We start from the raw sequence: 24,400 nt of genomic DNA on the forward strand, positions 1-24,400 counted from the left end.
ATTTTTCAAATGTTTGATTTGGATGTCCAGCAGAATTAAAAATGTAATTACGGGTGAGTTTTACTTCTGAAAAGCTGAATTGTACTGAGTACTGATTATCTGCAAGGTACTCTTCTAGCCTTTATGATGGATCAAGTTCACTTAACCCTTACAACTACCCTTTAAGGCAGATACTATTAGGACACTCATTTACAGACAAGAAACCCAGAGCCTGTAAGTAACCGGCCCAAAGTCAGATGATAGCTGCTAAGAGGTAGAGCGGGAACAAGAACACAAGCAATGGAAATATCTCCATAGTTAATCAGGTAAAACTACCTGCTCTTTTCTGATTTATTTGGGGAGGAGGGGAGTGACAAAGAGAGTTAAGAGAAATTATACGAAATCACTATCTCAATTTCTCACTTTTTACCTTCTGAACCAAGAAGAACTTGTATGATGTTGATCCACCGGTTCCCACTGGTATGCATCCGAGGTAACCAGAACCGGTTAACCAGTTCAGTACCTCAGTTGTGTTCAACTCTTTGCAAACCCACAGACTGCAGCAAGCTGGGCTTCCCTGTCCATCAACAACTCTCAGAGCTTGCTCAAACTCATATCTATCAAGTTGGTGATGCCATCAATCTCATCCTCTGTCATCCCCTTCTCCTCTCCCTTCAATCTTTCCCAGGACCAGGGTCTTTTCAAATGAGTCAGCTCTTTGCATCTGGTGGCCAAAATATTGGAGTTTAAGCTTCAACATCAGTCCTTCCAATGAAAACTCAGGACTGATCTCCTTTAGGATAGACTGGTTGCATCTCCTTGTACTGCAAAGGACTCTCAAGCGTCTTCGCCAACATCACAGTTCAAAAGAATCAATTCTTCAGCGCTCAGCTTTCTTTACAGTTCAAGTCTCACATCCATACATGACTACTGGAAAAACCATAGCTTTGACTAGAAGGACCTTTGTTGGTAAAGTAATGTCTCTGCTTTCTAATATGCTATCTAGGTTGGTCATAACTTTTCTTCTAAGGAGCAAGCATCTTTTAATTTCATGGCTGCAATCACCATATGCAGCGATTTTGGACCCCAAGAAAATAAAGTCTGTCACTGTTTACATTGTTTCCCCATTTATTTGCCATGAAGTGATGGGACCGGATGCCATGATCTTATGTTGAGTTTTAAACCAACTTTTTCACTCTCTTCTTTCACTTTCATCAAGAGTCTCTTTAGTTCTTCTTCACTTTCTGCCATAAGGTTGGTGTCATCTGCGTATCTGAGGTTATTGATAGTTCTCCTGGCAATCTGGATTCCAGCTTGTGCATCATCCAGCCAGCATTTCTCATGATGTACTCTGCATACAAGTTAAATAAGCAGGGTGACAATATACAGCCTTGATGTACTCCTTTCCCAAATTAGAATCAATCTGTTGAGCCATGTCCGATTCTAACTGTTGGTCCTTAACCTGCATACAGATTTCTCAGGAGGCAGGTAAGGTGATCTGGTATTCTCATCTCTTGAAGAATTTTCCACAGTTTGTTGTTTGTGATCCACGCAGTCAAAGCCTGTGACATAGTATATAGAGCAAAAGTAGATGCTTTTCTGGAACTCTTTTGCTTTATTGATGATCCAATGGATGTTGGCAATGTGATCTCTGGTTCTGCAGCCTTTTCTAAATCTAGCTTGAACATCTAGAAGCTAACAGTTTACATACTATTAAAGCCTGGCTTGGAGAATTTTGAGAATTACTTTGTTAGCATGTGAGATGAGTGCAACCGTGCAGTAGTTTGAACATTCTTTGTCATTGCCTTTCTATGGGATTGGAATGAAAACTGACCTTTTCCAGTCCTGTGGCTACTGCTGAGTTTTCTAAATTTGCTGGTATATGGAGTGCAACACTTTAACAGCATCATCTTTCAGGATATGACATAGCTCAACTGGAATTCTATCACCTCCACTAGCTTTGTTCGTCGTGATGTTTCCTAGGCCCACTTGACTTCACATCCAGGATATCTGGCTCTAGGTGAGTGACCACACCATTGTGGCTATCTGGGTCATGAAGATCTTTTTTGTCTAGTTCTTCTGTGTATTCTTGCCACCTCTTCTTAATATCTTTTGCTTCTGTTAGGTCCATATTGTTTCTGTCCTTTATTATGCCCATCTTTGCATGAAATGTTCCCTTGGAATCTCTAATTTTCTTGAAGAGATCTCTAGTCTTTCCTATTCTATTGCTTTCCTCTATTTCTTTGCATTGATCACTGAGGAAGGCATTATCTCGCCACACTATTCTTTGGAACTCTGCATTCAAATGAGTATATCTTTCCTTTTCTCCTTTGCCTTTAGTTTCTCTTCTTTTCTCAGCTATTTGTAAGGCCTCCTCAGGCAACCATTCTTCCTTTTTGCATTTCCTTTTCTTAGGGATGGTCTTGATCACTGCCTCCTGTACAATGTCACGAACCTCTGTCCATAGTTCTTCTTTAGGCACTCGATCAGATCTAGTCCCTTGAATCGATTTGTCACTTCCACTGTTTAATCATAAGGGATTTGATTTAGGTTATACCTGAAAGGTCTAGTGGTTTTCCCTACCTTCTTCAATTTAAGTCTGAGTTATTAACTCCTTATTGCAAAATTCAGACTTAAATTGAAGACAGCAGGTTGATCAGAACAGGTATCAAAAACTTTGGTTTGATTCTGAGCTACTTAGGTTAGTGGGTTAGTGACCTGAGACAATTCATTTAACCTTTTTAGGACTCAATGCCAAACTATACACTGAAATTCAAAAATACTGCCTTCCTTACAAAACAAATATCCAAGACAGGGTGGTAATATTCTTTATAGAAGAATTCTATAAAGAATGTTACCACATTCAATAAGATAATTGATTTGGAAAATCAACAGATACTCAATATAAAACCATTACATGAAAAGCTAAAGGGAATTTTACAATGGAAGGTTTCAGCTACCTATATGCCTCCTAATGGGACAGAAATGGTATTGACCTAACAGAAGCAGAAGATATTAAGAAGAGGTGGCAAGAATACACAGAAGAACTGTATTAAAAAAGATCTTCACAACCCAGATAATCACGATGGTGTGATCACTCACCTAGAGCCAGACATCCTGGAATGTGAAGTCAAGTGGGCCTTAGAAAGAATCACTACGAACAAAGCTAGTGGAGGTGATGGAATTCCAGTTGAGCTATTTCAAATCCTGAAAGATGATGCTGTGAAAGTGCTGCCCTCCGTATGTCAGCAAGTTTGGAAAACTCAGCAGTGGCCACAGGACTGGAAAAGGTCGGTTTTCATTCCAATCCCAAAGAAAGGCAATGCCAAAGAATGCTCAAACTACTGCACAATTGCACTCATCTCACATGCTAGTAAAGTAATGCTCAAAATTCTCCAAGCCAGGCTTCAGCAATACGTGAACCGTGAACTTCCTGATGTTCAAGCTGGTTTTAGAAAAGGCAGAGGAACCAGAGACCAAATTGCCAATATCCGTTGGATCACTGAAAAAGCAAGCGAGTTCCAGAAAAACATCTATTTCTGCTTTATTGACTACGCCAAAGCCTTTGACTGTGTGGATCACAATAAACTGTGGAAAATTCTTAAAGAGTTGGGAATACCAGACCACCTGACCTGCCTCTTGAGAAATTTGTATGCAAGTCAGGAAGCAACAGTTAGAACTGGACATGGAACAACAGACTGGTTCCAAATAGGAAAAGGAGTACGTCAAGGCTGTATATTGTCACCCTGCTTATTTAACTTCTATGCAGAGTACATCATGAGAAATGCTGGGCTGGATGAAGCACAAGCTGGAATCAAGATTGCCGGGAGAAATATCAATAACCTCAGATATGCAGATGACACCACCCTTATGGCAGAAAGTGAAGAGGAACTAAAAAGCCTCTTGATGAAGGTGAAAGAGGAGAGTGAAAAAGTCGGCTTAAAACTCAACATTCAGAAAACGAAGATCATGGCATCTGGTCCAATCACTTCATGGCAAATAGATGGGGAAACAGTGGAAACAGTGTCAGACTTTATTTTTCTGGGCTCCAAAACCACTGCAGATGGTGACTGCAGCCATGAAATTAAAAGACGATTCCTCCTTGGAAGAAAAGTTATGACCAACCTAGACAGCATATTGAAAAGCAGAGACATTTCTTTGCCAACAAAGGTCCGTCTAGTCAAGGCTATGGTTTTTCCAGTGGTCATGTATGGATGTGAGAGTTGGACTGTGAAGAAAGCTGAGCACCGAAGAATTGATGCTTTTGAACTGTGGTGTTGGAGAAGACTCTTGAGAGTCCCTTGGACTGCAAGGAGATCCAACCAGTCCATTCTGAAGGAGATCAGCCCTGGGATTTTTTTGGAAGGAATGAGGCTAAAGCTGAAACTCCAGTACTTTGGCCACCTCATGCGAAGAGTTGACTCATTGGAAAAGACTCTGATGCTGGGCGGTATTGCGGGCAGGAGGAGAAGGGGACGACAGAGGACGAGATGGCTGGATGGCATCACTGACTCGATGGACGTGAGTCTGAGTGAACTCCGGGAGTTGGTGATGGACAGGGAGGCCTGGCGTGCTGCTATTCATGGGGTCGCAAAGAGTCGGACACGACTGAGCGACTGAACTGAACTGAACTGAACTGAATGGGACACAATATGAAAAAGAAAGTACCATTTAGGAACTATTCCTGCCAAAAAGGCTGAATTTGAATTTATAAATGTCTTTACAGTTAATTCCATTTACAGGAAAAATGGTAAAAAATTAAATAATACCATAGGAAGCAAACAAATAAATCCAGAATGTGAAATTCCATAGAACAACTTGCTCATTTCTTCAATAAAGTTATAGACTGACAAAACAGCACAAAGAGAAAAATAATGGATCTCTAAAAGATACTGTGAGACAAAAGCTAAATGTAACATATGTAGATTCCAGTTCAAATAAATCAGATGTTAAATACATATACATATATATATATTTAGGCAATTGGAGAAATTTCAACAAGACCTAGATATTAGATGTTGTCAAAAAGTTATTGTTACTTTTGTCAAGTGGTAAGATAATCATATTACAATTATGTAAGGAAATTTTTGCTAGAGAGACATATTAAAGTATGTAGCCATCATATGACATTGTCAAGATCTTGCCTTAAAATACTTCAGAGAAACTATAAAGAATATAAAGTAATAAATAAATGAAATGTGGAAAAACTGGGCTTCTTCCCAGGTGGCACTAGTGGTAAAGAACACACCTGCCAATGCAGGAGATATAAGAGACAAGAGACACAGGTTTGATCCCTAGGTCAGGAAGATCCCCTAGAGGAGGAAGTGGCAACCCACTCCAGTATTCTTGCCTGGAGAATCCCATGGACAGAGGAACCTGGCAGGCTACAGTCCATAGGGTAGCAAAGAGTTGGACACAACTGAAGTGACACAGCACACATGTAGCACAGAAAAACTAATAAATGTTTGACATACTTTTTCAAGACACATCAAGAAATTATTTTTAAAATTTCTCTTTAATATTAGCCCTAGGGAAGAGGGTGTCCCATTAAGACTCCAAGCCTGCTGGGTTTCCCTGTCAGGCTGGAGCAGAGTTTAAACCAGGCCAGACACCCTCTGGTTGTGGCTACAGCCTCCTCTTGGTCCCAGAGTCACTGGTTGCAAACTGTCATATGTAGATTTGTATTTGTACTTGTTTGAAATGTTTCATGATATAAAAATATTCACAAGTATTTTCTCCACCTGTTTCATAAGTTTACTATGATGATCACTGATTAAAAAGTAGCTAAGACACATATCAAGTATTTGATGAATGACAGTTTGAAAACTGAATAAAGAAAAAAGTTAAAGAAACCAGGTTCTAAATCAGGAGTCTGCAAACTATGTCCGGCCCACAGGACAGACCCAGACAACTGCCTGTTTTTGTCATGATGAAATCATCTTATCCATCTGTTTAGATACTGTCTGCAGGAGCTTGTAGGCTACATATATCAGAGTAAGTGTAAAAGAAACATGGTCCACAAAGCCAAAAATATTTTCTGTCTCTCCCCGGAAACAAACTTTATTTACTCCTGTTCTGAATTCTATCATTTCATTGTCTCTTTAAAGAGGAAATTCAACCTCAAAAGGTTTTTAGAACTTTTCTCCTTAAAATTTACAAAGGACTTTCTCTATTTTAGTTTCTCACAAATAAAAACAAAACTACCACAAAGTAGGGTTTAGGTAGCTTCATATTTTTGTCCCACAAATGAATAAATCATTTCATAGCTTCAAGGTAGTTACTTTTCTGCTAAATCAAGAAACTTACAATGAAAGTAAACAAGCCAAAAAGGCAAAGATGTAAAAAAATGTTTAACTTAAAGAAAAATCATTATTAATTATTGTTAATGTTACTTCAAGTTCACTGGGTTTTATAGAATCACCCAAGGGAAACAATACATTATGTGTTTGCACACACTACAATCAAAGGGTATTTTTACTTAGGGAGGGAAGGAAGGAGGAAGCTCACAGACACAATGTTGGAATTTCTCCTCAATAACCCAGCAAAAAACACTATACACCCATGGGCCATTTTTTCTATGAACTTCTGTATATTTTGGATTAATAGTTTAAACACATTCTTTGGCAGTCTTCAACTCAGCTTACATAACCTTTGGGTACACCCATGAGCTGATTAGTCATTTAAGGCCGGACAGAAGCAAAGTTTCAGAGGGAAATACACTGAGACCCGAATGGTTTAATATGCAAGCACACTAGCTAAAGGGTATAATTAAAACGACAGTGCTCCTTTAAATCTACATAATTATGTCCCAAAGACAGTCTCATTAGTAGCTTTTACTTTGCTACTAAACTAGAGACAGCCTCGGGTCTACATGGCTGGAAAATAAATATAAAATAAGTAAGGTACATACAAGTCAAATAAAATACCTGCACAAATCAATTACTGAACTTTTCTTTTTGAGCGAAATATAAAACCCACCAGCCAACCTTCAGTATTGGTGAGTCCCCAGCAAAATACACTACCACTGTACCAAAGATGACCCTTACGCCTCAAATTTCAGAGGTAAAAAATAACCAGAAAGATTTAACAAACTATTTTTAATAGAGAGAGAGCTGCTTTTGCCTACACTAACTCTACTGGAAATCTCTCCTAACCAGCACTTCCTTTACTACACAATGATAACTGATGTTACTATCACCAGCCTGCGCCAGGTCCAAACCCTGAAGATCATTCTAAATCATTAAACAGAAGACAAGATTATGTTCAGCACACTTTCGGCAGTGAGTGTAGTTCATAATATTCACATTACGTTAAGATTAGTAATATATCTAAGGTATGGGGCTTCCCTGGTAGCTCAGACAGTACAGCGTCTGCTTACAATGCAGGAGACCTGGGTTTGATCCCTGGGTCGGGAAGATTCCCCTGGAGAAGGGAAATGGCAACTCACTCCAGTATTCATGCCTGGAAAATCCCATGGACCAGGGAGCCTGGTGGGCTACAGTCCATGGGGTTGCAGAGTCGAACATGACTGAGTGACTTCACTTCACTTCACTTCATATAGGGCAAGAGTCAATCAAGAGACTGGTCAACTCCAAGTCAGACATTCACAGGGGCCATACTGAGCAATATGGTCAACAATACACAAGGGGGGAGAGCACTCCTCTTGAAATCTAGGGCATGAAACTCTACAGGGTATTCAGAGAAATTTTAACCCCACAGCATACTCAGAGAAATTTTTCCAAGGGCTCAAAGGAATTTTAAACTACTTTTAAAAAAAGTACTGCCTAACCAGTGGCCCTTCTTTCCCTGCTCTGCTGACACTTATCAAATCTTCTGAATCAGAGCTGGAAATGCAGTTAAGAAACTGCTGCAATAATTCAGGTGAGAGATGGTGACGGCAGGGACCAGTGCTCAGCAGCAGGGGTAGTAAGAAGGATGCGCCTTCAAGGCTGAGCCAAGAGGATCTGCTGAGAGGGCAGGTACAAGAGAAAGAGTCAAAGACTGTGCAGCAGGGTTTTGGATCTGGGCAACATAAAGAATGGAACTGCCATTATCTGAGACGGAAAAGGCTGCAGGAGGAGCTGGTTTGGGCAGACTCATGGACAAGAGCCTCACTTTTGGAGACTATGAGATGCTTCAAGTATTATTGAGTTTGCCTGATCTAGAATCTAGATCCTAAGTAGGCCGTTGGCTATCACGGTCTAAAACTCAGGCAGAAGGATAGGCTGAAGAGACACATCAGAAGCCTTAAGACAGGATGAATTCATCTAGGGATTCAGTATAGATTATAAACAATAAACTGGGCTTTGTTCCTGGGGCACTGGATTACTGAAAATGAGTAATACTGCCTTAGAGCCGCTGAATGTCATTGGTGGACACAGGACTGAGCCCATCAAGTATCCTATGAACTCTTCGGAACCAGTTCTTTAAACTATGATCAAAGGGTAAATCTGTCTTTGCTGCAACTGAACAAAGATGGTTACTGTGACATCAGGCAGATAAGACCCTGAGCCAAGCAGGTCCTCAGATACAGTTCTGAGGAAGGAACAACCTGCTGCAAGCAGGAGGTATGGGCAAGGCCAAGGAAGGGTCAGCCACATCCTTGATGCGTGCTGCCCAAATTCAAGCAGCCAAACATGAGACAAACAGGAAGAATCTGAGGGCACCGAGCAAAATCATCTGAGGCCTGAAAGGTATCCTGAGGGACTACCTGGAAGTTAGCTTTCAGCATTCATTAGAAAAGTGAACTCGGCACAGATCTCATCTCTGTACTCACTGCTAACTTTCTTTGGATATGTGACATTCTGGTGGAAAATCCAAATGCACCTAACAAGCAACTACTCAGATTTGCTAATCTCTCTCCCTGTACTAAGAGCCCCAGACACCATCCTGGAATTTCTCCCCATCCAGCAAGAATACTGTCACCGAGACCTAACAACAGGTGCTCAGCTTTTTATGAGGTTCAGTGTAAGATGCATTCCCTGGAGGAGTGGATCTGTGTCTTTAGCCAAACCATGGTAGTAAAGAGACCTCTATTATGATACCAACAGCCTTTCTATAAATACTTCATGGGTTATGAACTACTCATGTGTCCAAATCCTATCACCTTTCAAAGTTCAATTCAAATATCAGTTTCCCCATGAAGCCCTCTCCGAGGTCCGTGGGAAGGGGTGCAATATTTCACTCCATGCTGTACTTACTACTTTCTAACTTACCTGAAATGAGCACTAAAGGGGGACATTTTATTATCTTCTATACATCAGACACTAATACTAAGAATACTATCATGTAAGTCTACATTCTCCCTGGGCTTCCCAGGGGGCTCAGCAGTGAAAAATCCACTTGCAAAGCAGGAGACATAGTTTCAGTCCTTGGGTCAGGGAGATCCCCTGGAGGAGAGCATGGCAGCCAACTCTAGTGGGCTGGGAAAATGCCGTGGAAAGAGGAGCCTGGCTGGCTACAGTCCATAGGGTGGCAAGAGTCGGATGTAACTGGAGCACGCACATACACAAGCACACACCCTCTCCCTATCAAATCACTCTGTCTTTGAAACAAGCTCAGCTACTCTGCTTGAGAGGCTAGTATTATATTTACTAAGGTATGTGAAAGATTTCCAAGTATCCAATAAATGTTACTTGAATTTAATGCCCCTCCCACAAAAAAACACTATTGTCTCCACCCTTCAATAGTTGTATTATAATAAAAGTTCTCTCAGTCTGATACAGACTGTATTCCTTGAGGCTATGAGTCATGTCTTATGCCTGTTTTTCCCCCTCATAGTCCTTAAAGCATTGGTATATGTAGATTTTAAATGCTATGAATACGTAAGCTTTTATAGTCTAATAAAATCAGAATTCTTTCCAAAAATGAGGATCTTGGGATTTTCTCCCCACCTCCGCTACACTTAGGTCTCAGGAGAGTAATTAAACACTCAGGTGTTCAGAAATGCCTAGCCCTCTGTTTCCTTCAACATTCTGCCTTTCTTCATCTTTTTAAAAGAGGAGGACAATTCCATCAAAGCAGACCGAGCGTTTGTAGCGTGGCCTCTCCAGCAGACAGGAAGATCTTGTGACCCTGGACCTTCCACTTACTAGGAAACTCACTGAGCTTCAGTACAGTTTGCTTCAGTATACAAAATGTTCTCTTTCAGAGTTTTGTATCTCTTCATAAAGAAGAAACATCACAAACCAGTCACTCTAGCACTCAGGGTCCACTTGTCTGAGGAGAAGCTACCGTATAAGCAACAGTCAGAAGAGTTAAGTCACTCAGCTGGAGGGTTTCCCTGAAACAATACTAACTTGTTCCTGACCAATTATACCTTTTAAATGAAAAGTAGGTCTTTATTGTGAAAAAGAAGTGTTATTCTCTCAGTCATGTCCGACTCTTTGTGACCCCAGGGACTGTGGCCTGCCAGGTTCCCCGGTCCATGGGATTCTCCAGTAAGAGCACTGGAGTGGGTAGCCATTCTCTTCTCCACCGGATCCCAGGGATCAAACCTGGGTCTCCTGCATTGCAGACAGATTCTTTAACATCTGAGCCACCAAGGAAAACCAGGTCTTTATTACTAGAGCTAAATCTAAAAATGAAAGAAGAGGGGAAAACACAAAATTAGCACATCCGGTAACTTATAATGAGAAAAACTAACGCTTGACTTAGGAGGACAGTTTTCGACCAATGAATACATAGTGAGGAAAGACTATGTAGATAGCTTTCTATCCCTGCCATGTGGGTGGCTAGAGAATGAAAGCCTTAAGAAAGTTTTTCTGCTACAAAGGCACTTAAAATCTAGTTGACATTACCCTGACCCGAAAGTACAATCTCTCTCTTTTCTCTAGACAGTAAATTTACCCATCCTACAGGCAGATTTAAATTATCTTTAAAAAAAAAATCACACAGGGTTTTATGAATGACCTTGAATATAAATTTCTAAATTTAACAAAAGTATAGCTTTTAAAACAATATTTACATGTAAATCACGCATACCATGGACTCCACTAGAAGGAGTTCTCATTACTGGCTAAAATGAAACATAATACAGTTGTAAACAGAGTTTAAATGACATTACCACAGCATTATTCAACCTGCATACTTTATGTAAAAGGCCTCAAGGTGCAATCAATAAGTTAATTAAAATACATAAAACTGCAGGAGATAACAATCATCATAAAATTATGTTAAAATAATGTTTAACAGTGACTTATCAGAAAATGCTCATTACTTGGATTTTTTTTTAAGAATTTAGAAACTGCAGAAACATCTGCTTGAATTCACATGTGGCCAAGGCAGCACTTGGAAAAGGGTAAAGAAGCAGGAAGAGGGGACAGGAAGCAGCTGTGTTATTACATCCCTGAAATTCCAAGATCCAGCTAGTGTTTCTGTGGTCATATTATCATTCCTGAAGGCCACCCAGACCTCACGGCCGGCCAGGAGGACGGAGGAGCGCTCATAGTGATCTGCTCACTAATCCAGGCCCACCTGGCGGCAGAGGAGGGGCCATGAGAGCGGAAGTGACACAGGAGAGGTGAGAAGCCACGCCCACCAGGAAAGACAAGGGGTGGGACGCCTCCTAGGACAAGGAGACATATTCTATGATCTCTTCGTGAATTATCTTGAAAGAAGCCACTTTTGTTGGTGATACTATATTCAAGTATACATGTTCTTGGAGAAGGAAATGTCAACCCACTCCAGTACTCTTGCCTGGGAAATCCCAGGAACAGAGGAGCCTCGTGGGCTACAGTCCGTGGGGTTGCAAAGAGTCAGACACGACTGAGCAACTGAGCAAATACATGTCCTAGATTTATGTTTTTCTAAATACATATTTTCAAGAGGAATTTTTAAGTGGTTTCAACCTGAAGGTAGAAATAAAAGCATGATTGTGATAAAAGTCATACCTAAGAAAATTAGTCAACATACATTTTTCCCCTCTGTTGGTAAAGAAATACCACATCTATGATAAAATCTGAAAACATCAAAGTGGAATGCACAACTAATCTTTAAAGGAGACTTGAAAGTACTGTCATTATATTTATATATAATATATATATAATCACCATATTTATACAGATAAAAAGGTCTTTAATCCACACATTACCAGTGAAATGTCAGTTTTACTAAATTGACTTTACCACTACACAAGCATTAACTGAACAACACTACTCACCACTACCAGCTAATGATGATGGTGTACTGCTGGGTAAATGTCTACCCTTTCTGACCAGTGCTTTGTTTTCCACTGAGTCGGACACGACTGAGTGACTGAACTGAAGTATCCATAAAACAAATAGGATAAAATACAACTTATTTGCAGGGTTTTTAATATTACAAGGAGAATATCTGAATGAATTTTCATTATGGAGTTTATTTTGAAAGACTATGGGAAACAGCATTTATTTACAGAAAAAACTTCTCACTAAAAACTGTCCAGTTCAGTTCAGTTGTCGTGTCTGACTCTTTCCCACCCCATGGACAGGTTTCCCTGTCCATCACCAACTCCTGGAGCTTGCTCAAACTCATGTCCATCGAGTCGGTGATGCCATCCAACCATCTCATCCTGTTGTCCCCTTCTCTTCCCTCCTTCAATCTTTCCAGCATCAGGGTCTTTTCAAATGAGTCAGTTCTTCACGTCAGGTGGCCAAAGCATTGGAGTTTCAGCTTCAGCATCAGTCCTCCCAATGAATATTCAGGACTGATTTCCTTTAGGATGGACTGGTTGGATCTCCCTGCAGTCCAAGGGACTCTCAAGAGTTTCTCCAATACCACAGTTTAAAAGGATTAATTTTTGAGTGCTCAGCTTTCTTTACGGTCCAACTCTCACATCCATACATGACTACTGGAAAAACCATAGCTTTGACTAGATCAAACCATAGCTGTGATCACATGGATCACAGTCTTGTCTAACTCAATGAAACTATGAGCCATGCCACAAAGGGCCACCCAAGATGGACGGGTTATGGTGGAGAGTTCTGACAAAATGTGGTCCAATGGATAAAGGAATGCCTTGAGAACCCCATGAACAGTATGAAAAGGCAAAAAAACTGTCCAAGGAAGGAACAAAAAAACCAGGAGGGTGGAGAGACTGCTGGATTCTTTGCATGGTGATGACAGCATAGACCTGCTAGGGGCAGTGCCAGGACTTCAGTGCATAATGACTACTATGTATTTCTTTGAGGTCAATGGGAAAATTCAGAAATGAGGGTGGCACTTAGGAATCCATCTGCAGAGCTGAGAAAGTGTAAGAGACAGTCAGTCTCATTCAATGCAAAGGACAAAAAGAAATAAAAGGTTGCAATAAGACTTTTTTAGGTGAAAAGATGTAAAGAAAAACCAAAGGATAAAGTAGCTAAGAGGATTAATTTAGCTCAAGATCTACACACTATGTTGCAGACATCAATCATCTCTCTGGGGTATCTCTCCAGTGGGGATAAACAGAGTCAGCAATTCTACTGAGATCCTAGTAGGAAACCAGCTTTCTCCCTCCCTGGCTGAAACCAGAGATGCACTGTGCTTAGTGCCAGCTGGTGTGTGCACGTCCTCTCCCAGGCTGTCCATGGCGGTGCCCACTGTCTCCTCCTGGCTTGTCCTCAAACCCTGACTTTCTAGCCGGCTCTGGCTGCCTGCAGCTCAACTCACAGAGATCCACAGCACCACAGCCAAGGCTCTGAGATCCAGGATCTGGATTTCTGAGTGAATGTGGGTAGTTCTCCTTGACTCAAGTTTCTTCATTATAAAATGGTGAGGACTGACGTTTGCTCATTCAGATTCTACCACGGTATAAGTAACCAAGGCTCTTATGCAGAGCTCAAGTGGTGAGTAAAACGTCACCTTTGGTTTAAGCCTTCACTGACTACTCTATTCAAAACTACATTCCCTGCCTTCTCCTAGCATCAGGAGTCTGGCCCATTTTGGAGTTTACACTTACCCAATTACCTGGAGTCAATTTACTACTCTGTAAAACCTTAAACTAGTATCTTCTAGTTATCATTTTCTCCTAAGGGCACTGCGAATATTAACAACAAAAATTTAGACTACATTTTAAAATGGTGGGTAATGTGTCATTTTAATACAACTCAATCCATAAGGTATCACTGATAAGACAACAGCTACAAATGAAAGATTAAAGTTGAAGTGTTCTACTTTTTATCTCGTTTTCCTAATGTAAGTATGGCAAGCATTTGGAGTAGAACAGCAAAAGGAGTTATTACTGAAGCAGTTTTTCACCAAAATAGTGTTTGGAGGGAGGGATGATAACACCTATTTTATTCTAATGATAGGTTTAACACAACACATAATTTAATTGAACAGCACACTAGCTAGCCTCTTGACAACTCATGAAGGCAAGTCCAACCTGCTCATGTCAATGTTTAAATATTAGTTCTTATACTGTGTTATCTAGAATTTGTATTCCAAATGCAATGGAAGGCACGGAGGTAAGAGTTAAAACCTTAACAGGCACACATCTTTATTATACAATAAAATACTTAGAACAGCAAATATAACAGAAGCTTCATATAGCAAAACTTTAAAAAACACATTCTAGAGACTTGGTAGTTGCTAAGGGTACCTTTAAATTGCCACCCAAGAGAAAAGTGACAAAGATTAGACTACTTTCACTAGAAACTACTTTTTATTACATTTCAAATACTTTCCTAGGATATAGCTAATGGGAAAGTTCTAACAAAACAAACTTTTCTTTGAAAGAAAAGCCAAAAACATAACCAATTAAACTAAAGTTTGTGTCCAAACTTTATTATAAAGTTTTATAAAGTTAAATAGATTTATAAATATATGGAGAAAACACGTGAATGATTATAGACTAATCCATTTATCAATTTTTTAAATTAACTGACACTGGTTTAGTACTTTATAAATTACACAGTATTTGATGCATACTCTCATTTCTTTGCAACGTTTTAGTAAGTTACATTGTCCCCTTTTTAATGATGATGTGATCGCAGCTCTGGTGATTAGACACAGAGCTGAAAACCTCTGTTCTAAGCTGAGCCCTCTTAGATTTACATGGCGGGTCAGACATGCCTATATTCTACACAACACGCCTGTTCCTCCTGAAAGCACTTGGGAAAACACATGAAGTGGAATAAGATGGACCGGGGTTCTAACTCCCAGGTGGTGCTAGTGGTAAAGAATCCACCTGCCAATGCAAGAGATGTAAGAGAGGCAGGTTTGATCCCTCGAGGAGGGCATAGCAACCTACGCCAGCATTCTTGCCTGGAGAATTCCACGGAAAGAGAAGTCTGGCAGGCTTCAGTCCATTGGGTTGCAGAGAGTCGGGCACGACTGAAGCGACTTAGCACACACGCACAGGTCCACTCATGCACCACCTCTGGCACCTGGACAAAAACCATTAAACTCTCCATGCTGTTGCTGTTTAGTTGATCAGTTGTGTCCGACTCATTGCTACCTGACCCCATGGACTGTAGGCCACCAAGCTCCACTGACCATGGGACTTTCAGGCAAGCATACTGGAGTGGGTTGCCATTTCCTTCTCCATGGGATCTTGCTGACCCAGGGATCAAAACGGTGTCTCCTGCATTAGCAGGCGATTCTTTACCACGGAGCCACCAGGGAAGCCCAAACTCTTCATAGGCAGACGGTATGTATTTTGCAGTGCTGTTGTGAGATTAAATGACACAAAGAACATGGAAAGGACTTAGTGACAGCATGGCTGTGTTGCCAGGTCCTAAACCAGCACAAGCATTCCCTTCTGCCCTCTCTGCTTCTGCTCTCTGGCCGCAAGGACCACCAGAGAAAGCAATGAAACAGTGCAGCTGCTGCTGCTGCGTCACTTCAGTCGTGTCCGACTCTGTGCGACCCCATAGATGGCAGCCTACCAGGCTCCTCCGTCCATGGGATTTTCCAGGCGAGAGTACTGGAGTGGGTTGCCATTGCCTTCTCTGATGAAACAGTGCTGCTGCTGCTGCTGCTGCTGCGTCACTTCAGTCGTGTCCGACTCTGTGTGACCCCATAGACAGCAGCCCACCAGGCTCCGCCGTCCCTGGGATTCTCCAGGCAAGAACACTGGAGTGGGTTGCCATTTCCTTCTCCAGTGCATGAAAGTGAAAAGTGAAAGTGAAGTCGCTCAGTCATGTCCGACTCTTCGCGACCCCATGGACTGCAGCCCACCAGGCTCCTCCGTCCATGGGATTTCCAGGCAAGAGTACTGGAGTGGGGTGCCATTGCAGACATAGTCAATTACAAATTTATGGTCTGGTATGGTTTCCTCATCAGTAAACAGACCTAAATAATAAATAGTATCCATCTCCTAGGACTGTTTTAATGCGTCCATAAGAGGATGTGTGTAAGTATTAATTTTGGTGTCTGGCATAGGCAAGGCACTCACTAAGTGGTTACACTGGACTCATTCTGCTGCAGCCTTTCAATCTCAGTAATTATCACAGGTGACTGCCTCTGCTTGTGCAGGTCCAGAAGGTGTTAGTCTACACTCCTTCCAACATTCCTTAAGCCCTGTTGGCACCCAGCCTTCTGGTAAGTGATCTCCTGCCTCCGTTACTGGAAAGACAGGAGGTGGGCATGAGTTTACTCAGCTCCACTTTCTTCCTCCCAACACTTATTTACCAGCTTAAAATCTCTCAGAAAACCACCGTCAAGTCTCAGACAAATATCCTCACTCAACTCCTAACTCATCTCATTCCCTCATTCAACACATTTTACTGACCATCTACGGCCTTTCAGGCACTCAACCGAACACTGGCTGCTGGGGGCAGGGAGCCAGAACAGAAAAGTTCCTGTTCTCAGGAGCGTGGTGGGAGCGGAGTGTTCACACTGCATAATGACCATACTATAAACAGATGCAGGTTCATAAACGATCTTCCCGTCACCCCAGGCCTCGAGTCCTCACTCACTTCTGGCGCCTCCTGCATCTCCAGGAGCCCCAGTGCTTCCACCCATCCCACGTGAGGACAACCTCTGTCCACACAGGTATCTCCTACAGCAAACAGTTCTATTTCTCGTCTTCCTGATTTCTCAGACTTCTAGATATTACTGCTGTTGCCTCTATTTTGTCATCTATCATTAAGACCAGGAAATCTGTCTCCTGTTCTGTACTTCTCTTAGAAGTAACTTCCAACATATACTACCCATGCTGGGTATCAGGAACAGCTTACTTCAGAAAGCCTTCTCCTTCTTAGTGCCTGGACCCCAGACTATTCTCGCTCTTTCTCTCCAATATTTCTAGTAATTCAGGTCTCACTCCAGGCTCCTCCATCACTACTACAATGGGGTTATCCCTTGAGGCTGAGCCTCTGCTCTCTGCACTGCTCTATATTCTCCATCTGCCCATTCACTTACCTGCATGAGGCTTTTCCCTCCACTCTCCCTGAATGGCTCTCAAATCCACATCCCTACGTTTCTCCTCGCAGAACAGCACCTCTCACACTCTAAGGGCTCCATAAGAACCACAGAGGAAGGAAGGAACAGATAAGCCAACCAATCAACCAAGAAGAATTTCTACCTGGACATGGATTTAAATTTACACCAAAAACTCAACTCATGACCCATTTCTCTCTACTCTGATCCCAGACCCACCAGGTCCATGCACAACCTCTGCTCCTGGAGTTCCCACCTTCCTGTTACCTGTGGACTGTCCAACCTCCACTCTCCTGCAACCTCTTCCCTGATTCCTCCATTTAAACTTGTCCTAGTACTACCACGAGAAGACCTGACTCTCTCCCAGTCTAAAGGCTGCATACCACTTCTAGATTCTCTTCTGAAAAAACAATTCTCCCTATTTAACATTCGCTAGTGGCTTTCTCTTGACTAAAAATGAGGTTCATTTAAAGCAACTCTATTCTCACACTAATCTCTTTCTCCTCCTGTCTCATCTCCTACTTTCCTAAATTCTACACCACAAATAAACAATAGTATTTTGTAAACACTTTTAAGTAGGAAAACCCTCTTTTAAGAGAAATCTTACATAGAATCCCAACACATAAAAATAGATGAAGGTACGGTTTTGTTACACTTGTTAAAGTGTGGACAGAAATCAGACATCTCAATCTCCCCTGAAAACTTCAGTCCTCTTTCCTCTGGAACCTAGGAGTTTCTAAGAACACAGCCTGAAATGCATTCCCTTAGTCTAAATCCCTTAAACATTTCCTAAAACAAATCATTTCTGCTGGAATTCAGTCTTTCCCCTTAACCCTCCTCTGTATTTTAGGTGACATGAAATCTTAACAAGCCATCAGATTCTATTCTACTTGTGCAAACTTTACTGATTACTCTGCGTCAAGCTAACCCCACCTTCCTATGAAGTCCTAAATGAGAAGAGCTAGCATTTACTACATGCCAGAATCTGGACTAATCCTTTACCAAATCCTCAACACATCAATCAAGTGTAAACAGGGACAGAGCTATATATCCAGATGGATACACTGTTATTGTCCATATTCTGTAGATGAGGACACATACCAGGTAATCCGCCCAAGTGTGCATACAGTGGAGTCAAATGTCAATTTAGTCTGACTCCAAGTCAGTACTTCATATTAGTTTTCTCCAACCTTTTTCATATGAGCACATGTAAAACACTGTTTTGTAAAGTAAGTGGAAGGAGCTACTCACAGTTGATGGCAACTAACCCTGAGCACCCCAGGCCCAGCCTGACTCCCTCAAGGGCTCAGGGGGCATCATCGAGTGTGCTGGAGGGGCTCCAGCTGAGGAACTCCGCTGTGTGTGTTCATTCAGTATTGACCAGACCTGACATGCAGCCAGACCTCAAATATATACACATGGGTTACTAACAAAGGACAACATTACCCTCAAATTGCAACAGAAATAGACAAGAGAACAAACAGCTGGAGATTTTCACGCCTCTATTTGATAAACTATGATCACTTAGATTTCTATGAGGCAACATCTAAAAGACAGTTCTCAGTCTGCAGTGTACATTACTTCCATGTGGAGTCTTGGAAACCATCGGCTATGGACCCGCCTCCATAGTCTGATTCTCAGAGTCATCATTTGTGACAAATTCCCAGATACTGCTAAAGCTGATGCTGCTGACTGGGGTCATGGAAGAACCACTGGTATTAAAAAGAAAAACCCAGTGGTAAATATGCTTTATATATGCACACCCCACCAGCCAAAGACTTAATCCTTGGGTGGTCCATTTTTAATGACATAGGTCTGCAATAAGTCATGATGTGAGCTGGATCTGGGACAGAAGATAAGCATTTTGACAGTGCTAAACACTGCCTGACCCAATTATGACAACATGGAGTAGACTTCGGGTACAGCCTCACCAGGGAGGAGAACTCAGCCACACAACAGGCTTGTGATCTACACTGCACTTAATGTCCAACAGAGTTGGGTCAAAGCAATTCAGACAACAGCTCTACAAGCAATCTGATTAAGCGGACACATTGCTTTGAATTTATGAGAAGAATTATCTAGTTCAATTTAATCCTTAACAAAGCCAGTGGCTGAAGGGATTTAATATCCAAATTCCAAGTGAAAGAATATTTAGTGCTAAGTTTCTTCATGCCTTCAATAGAGGTTTGATTAATTTTATCTCTTGCATACAGGGTGAGGCTTTTTCTCAGGTAGACTGCCATGTAAATTATAATTACAACAAGAAAAACTTGCATAAAACTGTACTATGATTCATAAATATATTTTATTTGCATAAAGCATAAGTGCATTTATTTCAGGAATCTCAGAAATAAGACATTCAAAGCTCTGAGTACCTCTTATAGAATCATTCATAAATCCAAAGAATCTTATTTGAAACCTAAGTGCAATTTTCACATGTCCCTGATCCCCACTGACAAGAGTAACTGAAAAAGTTTTACTGTCAAATTTTTAATATATCGTAAACATTCACACTCAATATAATTAATCTAATATAAAAATTCTACATAATAAAACTAATACTTTGGGAGTAAGTTATACCCTAAAGCAATTAGTCTGCTACAAGATGATTCATAACAACAGAATGTTCCCTGGAAGTGGGTGATGTTTTAATACTAGAATTCCTTACCCTCTAGTATAATATGCATCCAAATAAAAATGATATTTGAATATACCGACAGGTCAAATCCATACAGAAGTCTGAAAGCAGATATTCAAAAATCACAACCCCAAACCAGCTGACAATAATAAACCTGGGGAATGAGTAGCAGCAACAAATAATGGAAGAATTATAAAATAATGGTAGAAAACAGTGGAAGAGCCTGCCCTGCTTTCCCATGGTTCCTGCTGCCCATGTAATGCTGTCCTTTCTTCTCTTTCAACTGATCAGCACCATCACCTCCTTCAAACCTTGATGTGAGACTGATCTCACCAAATCTTCTCTAGCACAACCCTCTCTAGTAACTTCCTGCCTCCATGCCACCTCAACAACATGCTCCTCACCACCATGTTGTGTAATTGAGTTCTGGTTACTTTTCTCAGGTCACTCTATTACCAAATAGATTGAAATCTTATAAAGCAACAGTCTTTTAAAAAATCAGTGTTGGCCAATACAATCTAAAATCCATATTTAAAGAAGTGAAATTCATTTCAACCAAGAGGGAATGTAAGTGGAAACCTTGTTCATACTATTTTCTGTGTAAACTTTTATAACATCTCAAATTGATTATATGATGTTAGTGAATGTTCAAAGCTATGAAATTATGTATCTTTAAATTACACTATCATGACCCTACACAGCTGGTCCCAGTTGGTAGTCATTTATCTAGCAAGACCAGGTCCTACTGGCTACTAATCCTTCAATTCTTAGTAACCTTGTTGGAGGGTGGGGGACAAAGCCTGCATTTGCAGAATCACCTCTGCCACAAGTATACTTTCACAGTTCAATTCCTACTACCTACAAGATGACCGCTTCCTGCTCCCCCAAAAGCAACAGTAAGGTATCCATAATTTCTGCTCAGATGCACAAAGCAACGTATGTCAAATAAGTTACAATGAGGGCATGAACAGAAGAAAAAGCAGTCAGAAGTATGGTCACCTGGGAAACCACAGAAAGGAGCAGTCCAGGTGAGAATGACTGAATCACCTCAGAAGCATCCCCCACAGTCAGGAAACAAGCTATCCAACAGAAGCAATGTTCCAAGTCATTTCTGGGCTCAACGTCAGGTCCTTTCATTAGAGCACTACAAAAAATGTCCAATATATCCTCCATAATCGTGCTTTATAAGCAGTACTTTAAGGAATTAATTTCCTATACCTCTAAAAAGTAGTTTTAATTGTATGTACCATTTAACAGTATTTTCGTAAAGAGATGCTAAATTAATTTCATTGCAAATATATGTAAGATATAAACATGAACTTTTAAAAAAAGAGAACCTTTAAAAAAAGAGAAAAACATGAACTTTTATTTACAACAACAGACTGTAACAACAGAACACTAGAGAGAAACAGTAAATCATACATGTACCTTAAAATATTTTCATAAAAATAATATATTTGCTGTAATCAGTAATAAGCTAATGAAAATACAGACTGCTACATATTATCTAGAAAGATAAAAATTATTGATTTTTCTTTTCCAATAATTTTTGAAGAAAACTTTTATATTTTAAAATAAAAATCTCATTTGAAAATTTTTTTCAAACACATAGGTTTAAAAGTAAATACTGATGGCCCTGATACGAGACCATCCCAGATACACACATAAGCCAGCGGGGAGGAGGGGGTGCAGGACAGACGCACAAGCCCAAGACCTGGGGCCCAGATCTGCCTCTACCTTCATTCAGCTCCTCTTCCCCTCACGTAGTTATAGCACAAACCAGGCTAAAGAGCTACCTCAACCTCACTAACTTCACTGAAAACCCCACCTCGTAAATCCTTCCTTACTGTGATGGTTAATTTTTTGACCATCACGGCCCCCAGACCTCTGGCCATATTCTGGATATGTCAGTGAGGGTGTTTCTAGAGGAGATTAACATCTGAATTGGTGGACTGAGCAGAGCAGATGCCTCCCCAGCGTGGGGTGCCTCATGCAATCCTCCCCTGGCCTGGACAGAACAAATAAGCCAACTCTCCTGTGACTAAGAGGTTATCTCCTCCTGCTTCCCCAGTGGCTCAGATGGTAATGAATCTGCCTGCAGTGCAGGAGACACGACTTCGATCCCTGGGTCAAAAAGATCTTCAGAAGCAAATGGCAACCTTCTTTGGTAATCCTGCCTGAGAATTCCACAGACAGAGAAGCTGGGTGGGATACAGTCCATGGGGTCACAAAGAGTTGTACACGGCTGAGTGACTAACAAACTGTGTGGATCACAACAAACTGGGGAAAGTTCTAAAAGAGATGGGAATACCAGACCACCTGGCCTGCCTCCTGAGAAATCTGTATGCAGGTCAAGAAGCAAGAGTTAGAACCAGACATGGAACAACAGACTAGTTCCAAATTGGGAAAGGAGTATGTCAAGGCTGTATATTGTCACCCTGCTTATTTAACTTATATGCAGAGTACATCATGAGAAATGCTGGGCTGGATGAAGCACAAACTGGAATCAAGATTGCCGGGAGAAACATCAATAATTTCAGATATGCAGATGATACCATCCCTATGGCAGAAAGTGAAGAACTAAAGAGCCCCTTGATGAAAGTGAAGAGGAGAGTGAAAACATTGGCTTAAAACTCAAAATTCAGAAAACTAAGATAATCTGGTACCATTACTTCATGGCAAATAAATGGGGAAAAAATGGAAACACTGACAGACTTTATTTTCTTGGGGTCTAAAATCACTGCAGGTGGTGATTGCAGCCATGAAATTAAAACACGCTTGCTCCTTGGAAGAAAAGCTATGACAACCTAGACAGTATATTAAAAAGCAGAGACATTACTTTGTCAACAAAGGTCCATCTAGTTAAAGCTATGATTTTTCCAGTAGTCATGTATGGATGGGAGAGTTGGACTATAAAGAAAGCTGAGTTCCAAAGAATTGATGCTCTTGAATTGTGGTGTTGGAGAAGACTCTTGAGAGTCCCCTGGACTGCAAGAAGATCAAACCAGTCCATCCTAAAGGAAATCAGTCCTGAATATTCATTGGAAGAACTGATGCGGAACCTGAAACTCCAACACTTTGGCCACCTGACGCGAAGAACTGACTCACTAGAAAAGACCCTGATGCTGGGAAAGACTGAAGGCAGGAGGAGAAGGGGACGACAGAGGATGAAATGGTTGGATGGCATCACCGACTTGATGGACATGAGTTTGAGTAAGCTCCGGGAGCTGGTGATGGACAAGGAAGCCAGGCGTGCTGTGGTCCATGGGGTCACAAAGAGTAGGACACAACTGAGCGAATGAACTGAGTTACTAACACACACACACCCCTCCTGTCTGAGGGCTGTGAGTTCACTCACGGATTTTTTTTTCCTGCCTTCAGACTCAAATTGAAACACCAACTCTTTCCTCTTGGTTCTCCAGCCTGCTACCTGAAGATTTTGGGGACTCAGCCTCCATAATCACATGGGCTGTTAAATACCTGTCTTTCAGTGTACACACACACACACACACACACACACAATTGGTTCTGTTTCTCTGGAGAACCCTAACACACCTATCTACTTAATACATCAACTTCCTAATAAAAAGATCAAAAAAACATTTTCAATAACATACAGTGATGTCAATGACAGAGCAAAGTTCTCACAACGGCTAATTTACAGACTTTCCAGTCATTTAGTAGCATGATAGAATTCAACAAAACTTCAAAACTGTCTACAGTCTTTCACCAAGTAAACTGATCCTCTGATGAATACATACAGAGGACACAATCAGAGTTATAATCAAAGATTTATGTGCTCATGATATTGTTTGCAATAACATTTATGACACTGTCAAATGGATACAACCAAGTGTTCAATAACATGCAAATGATTAAGCAAATTATATCACTTTCAAAGGACGTGATTTCATGCAACTAATACAAATGATATTTTCAAAAATGATTCAACCACCTAAGAAAATGATCATAATATAGTGTCAGTTTTTAAAATGAGAAAAAACAATGATATCTCAAGTTTACAGTGATAAACATCTATCTAAAAATTCCCTATGAAAGATTTAGAAAACGAACTTATGGTTGCCAGGGGGAAAGGATAATTAAGGAGTTTGGGAAGGTCATGTACACACTGCTATATTCAAAATGGATAACCAACAAAGATCTATTGTATAGCACACAAAAGTCTACTCAGGGTTACGTGCCAGCCTGGATGGGAGGGGGGTTGGAGGAAAATGGGTACATGTATATGTATGACAAAGTCCCACTGCTATTCATCTGAAACTACCACAACATTGTTAATCGGCTATACACAAATACAAAACAAATTTTAAAGTTTGAGGGAAAAAATAAATTCCCTGTGAAAGATTCTGCATAGCACAATAAAATGCATTCAGAACTGTTTTCACTTTATTCTTTCTCAGCATTTCCTAGTTCTGTGCA

General features: G+C 40.9%; 1 protein-coding gene across 1 annotated transcript in view; it reads right to left on the reverse strand.

Annotated features, from left to right (window-relative positions):
* Positions 1 to 24,400, reverse strand: part of PRIM2 (DNA primase subunit 2) — a 333,998-nt gene that overhangs the window by 84,718 nt on the left and 224,880 nt on the right. The gene's annotated exons all lie outside the window — the stretch shown is intronic.

This window comes from Bos indicus, chromosome 23 (assembly GCF_029378745.1).
Source record: "Bos indicus isolate NIAB-ARS_2022 breed Sahiwal x Tharparkar chromosome 23, NIAB-ARS_B.indTharparkar_mat_pri_1.0, whole genome shotgun sequence".
Classification (NCBI taxonomy): Eukaryota; Metazoa; Chordata; class Mammalia; order Artiodactyla; family Bovidae; genus Bos; species Bos indicus.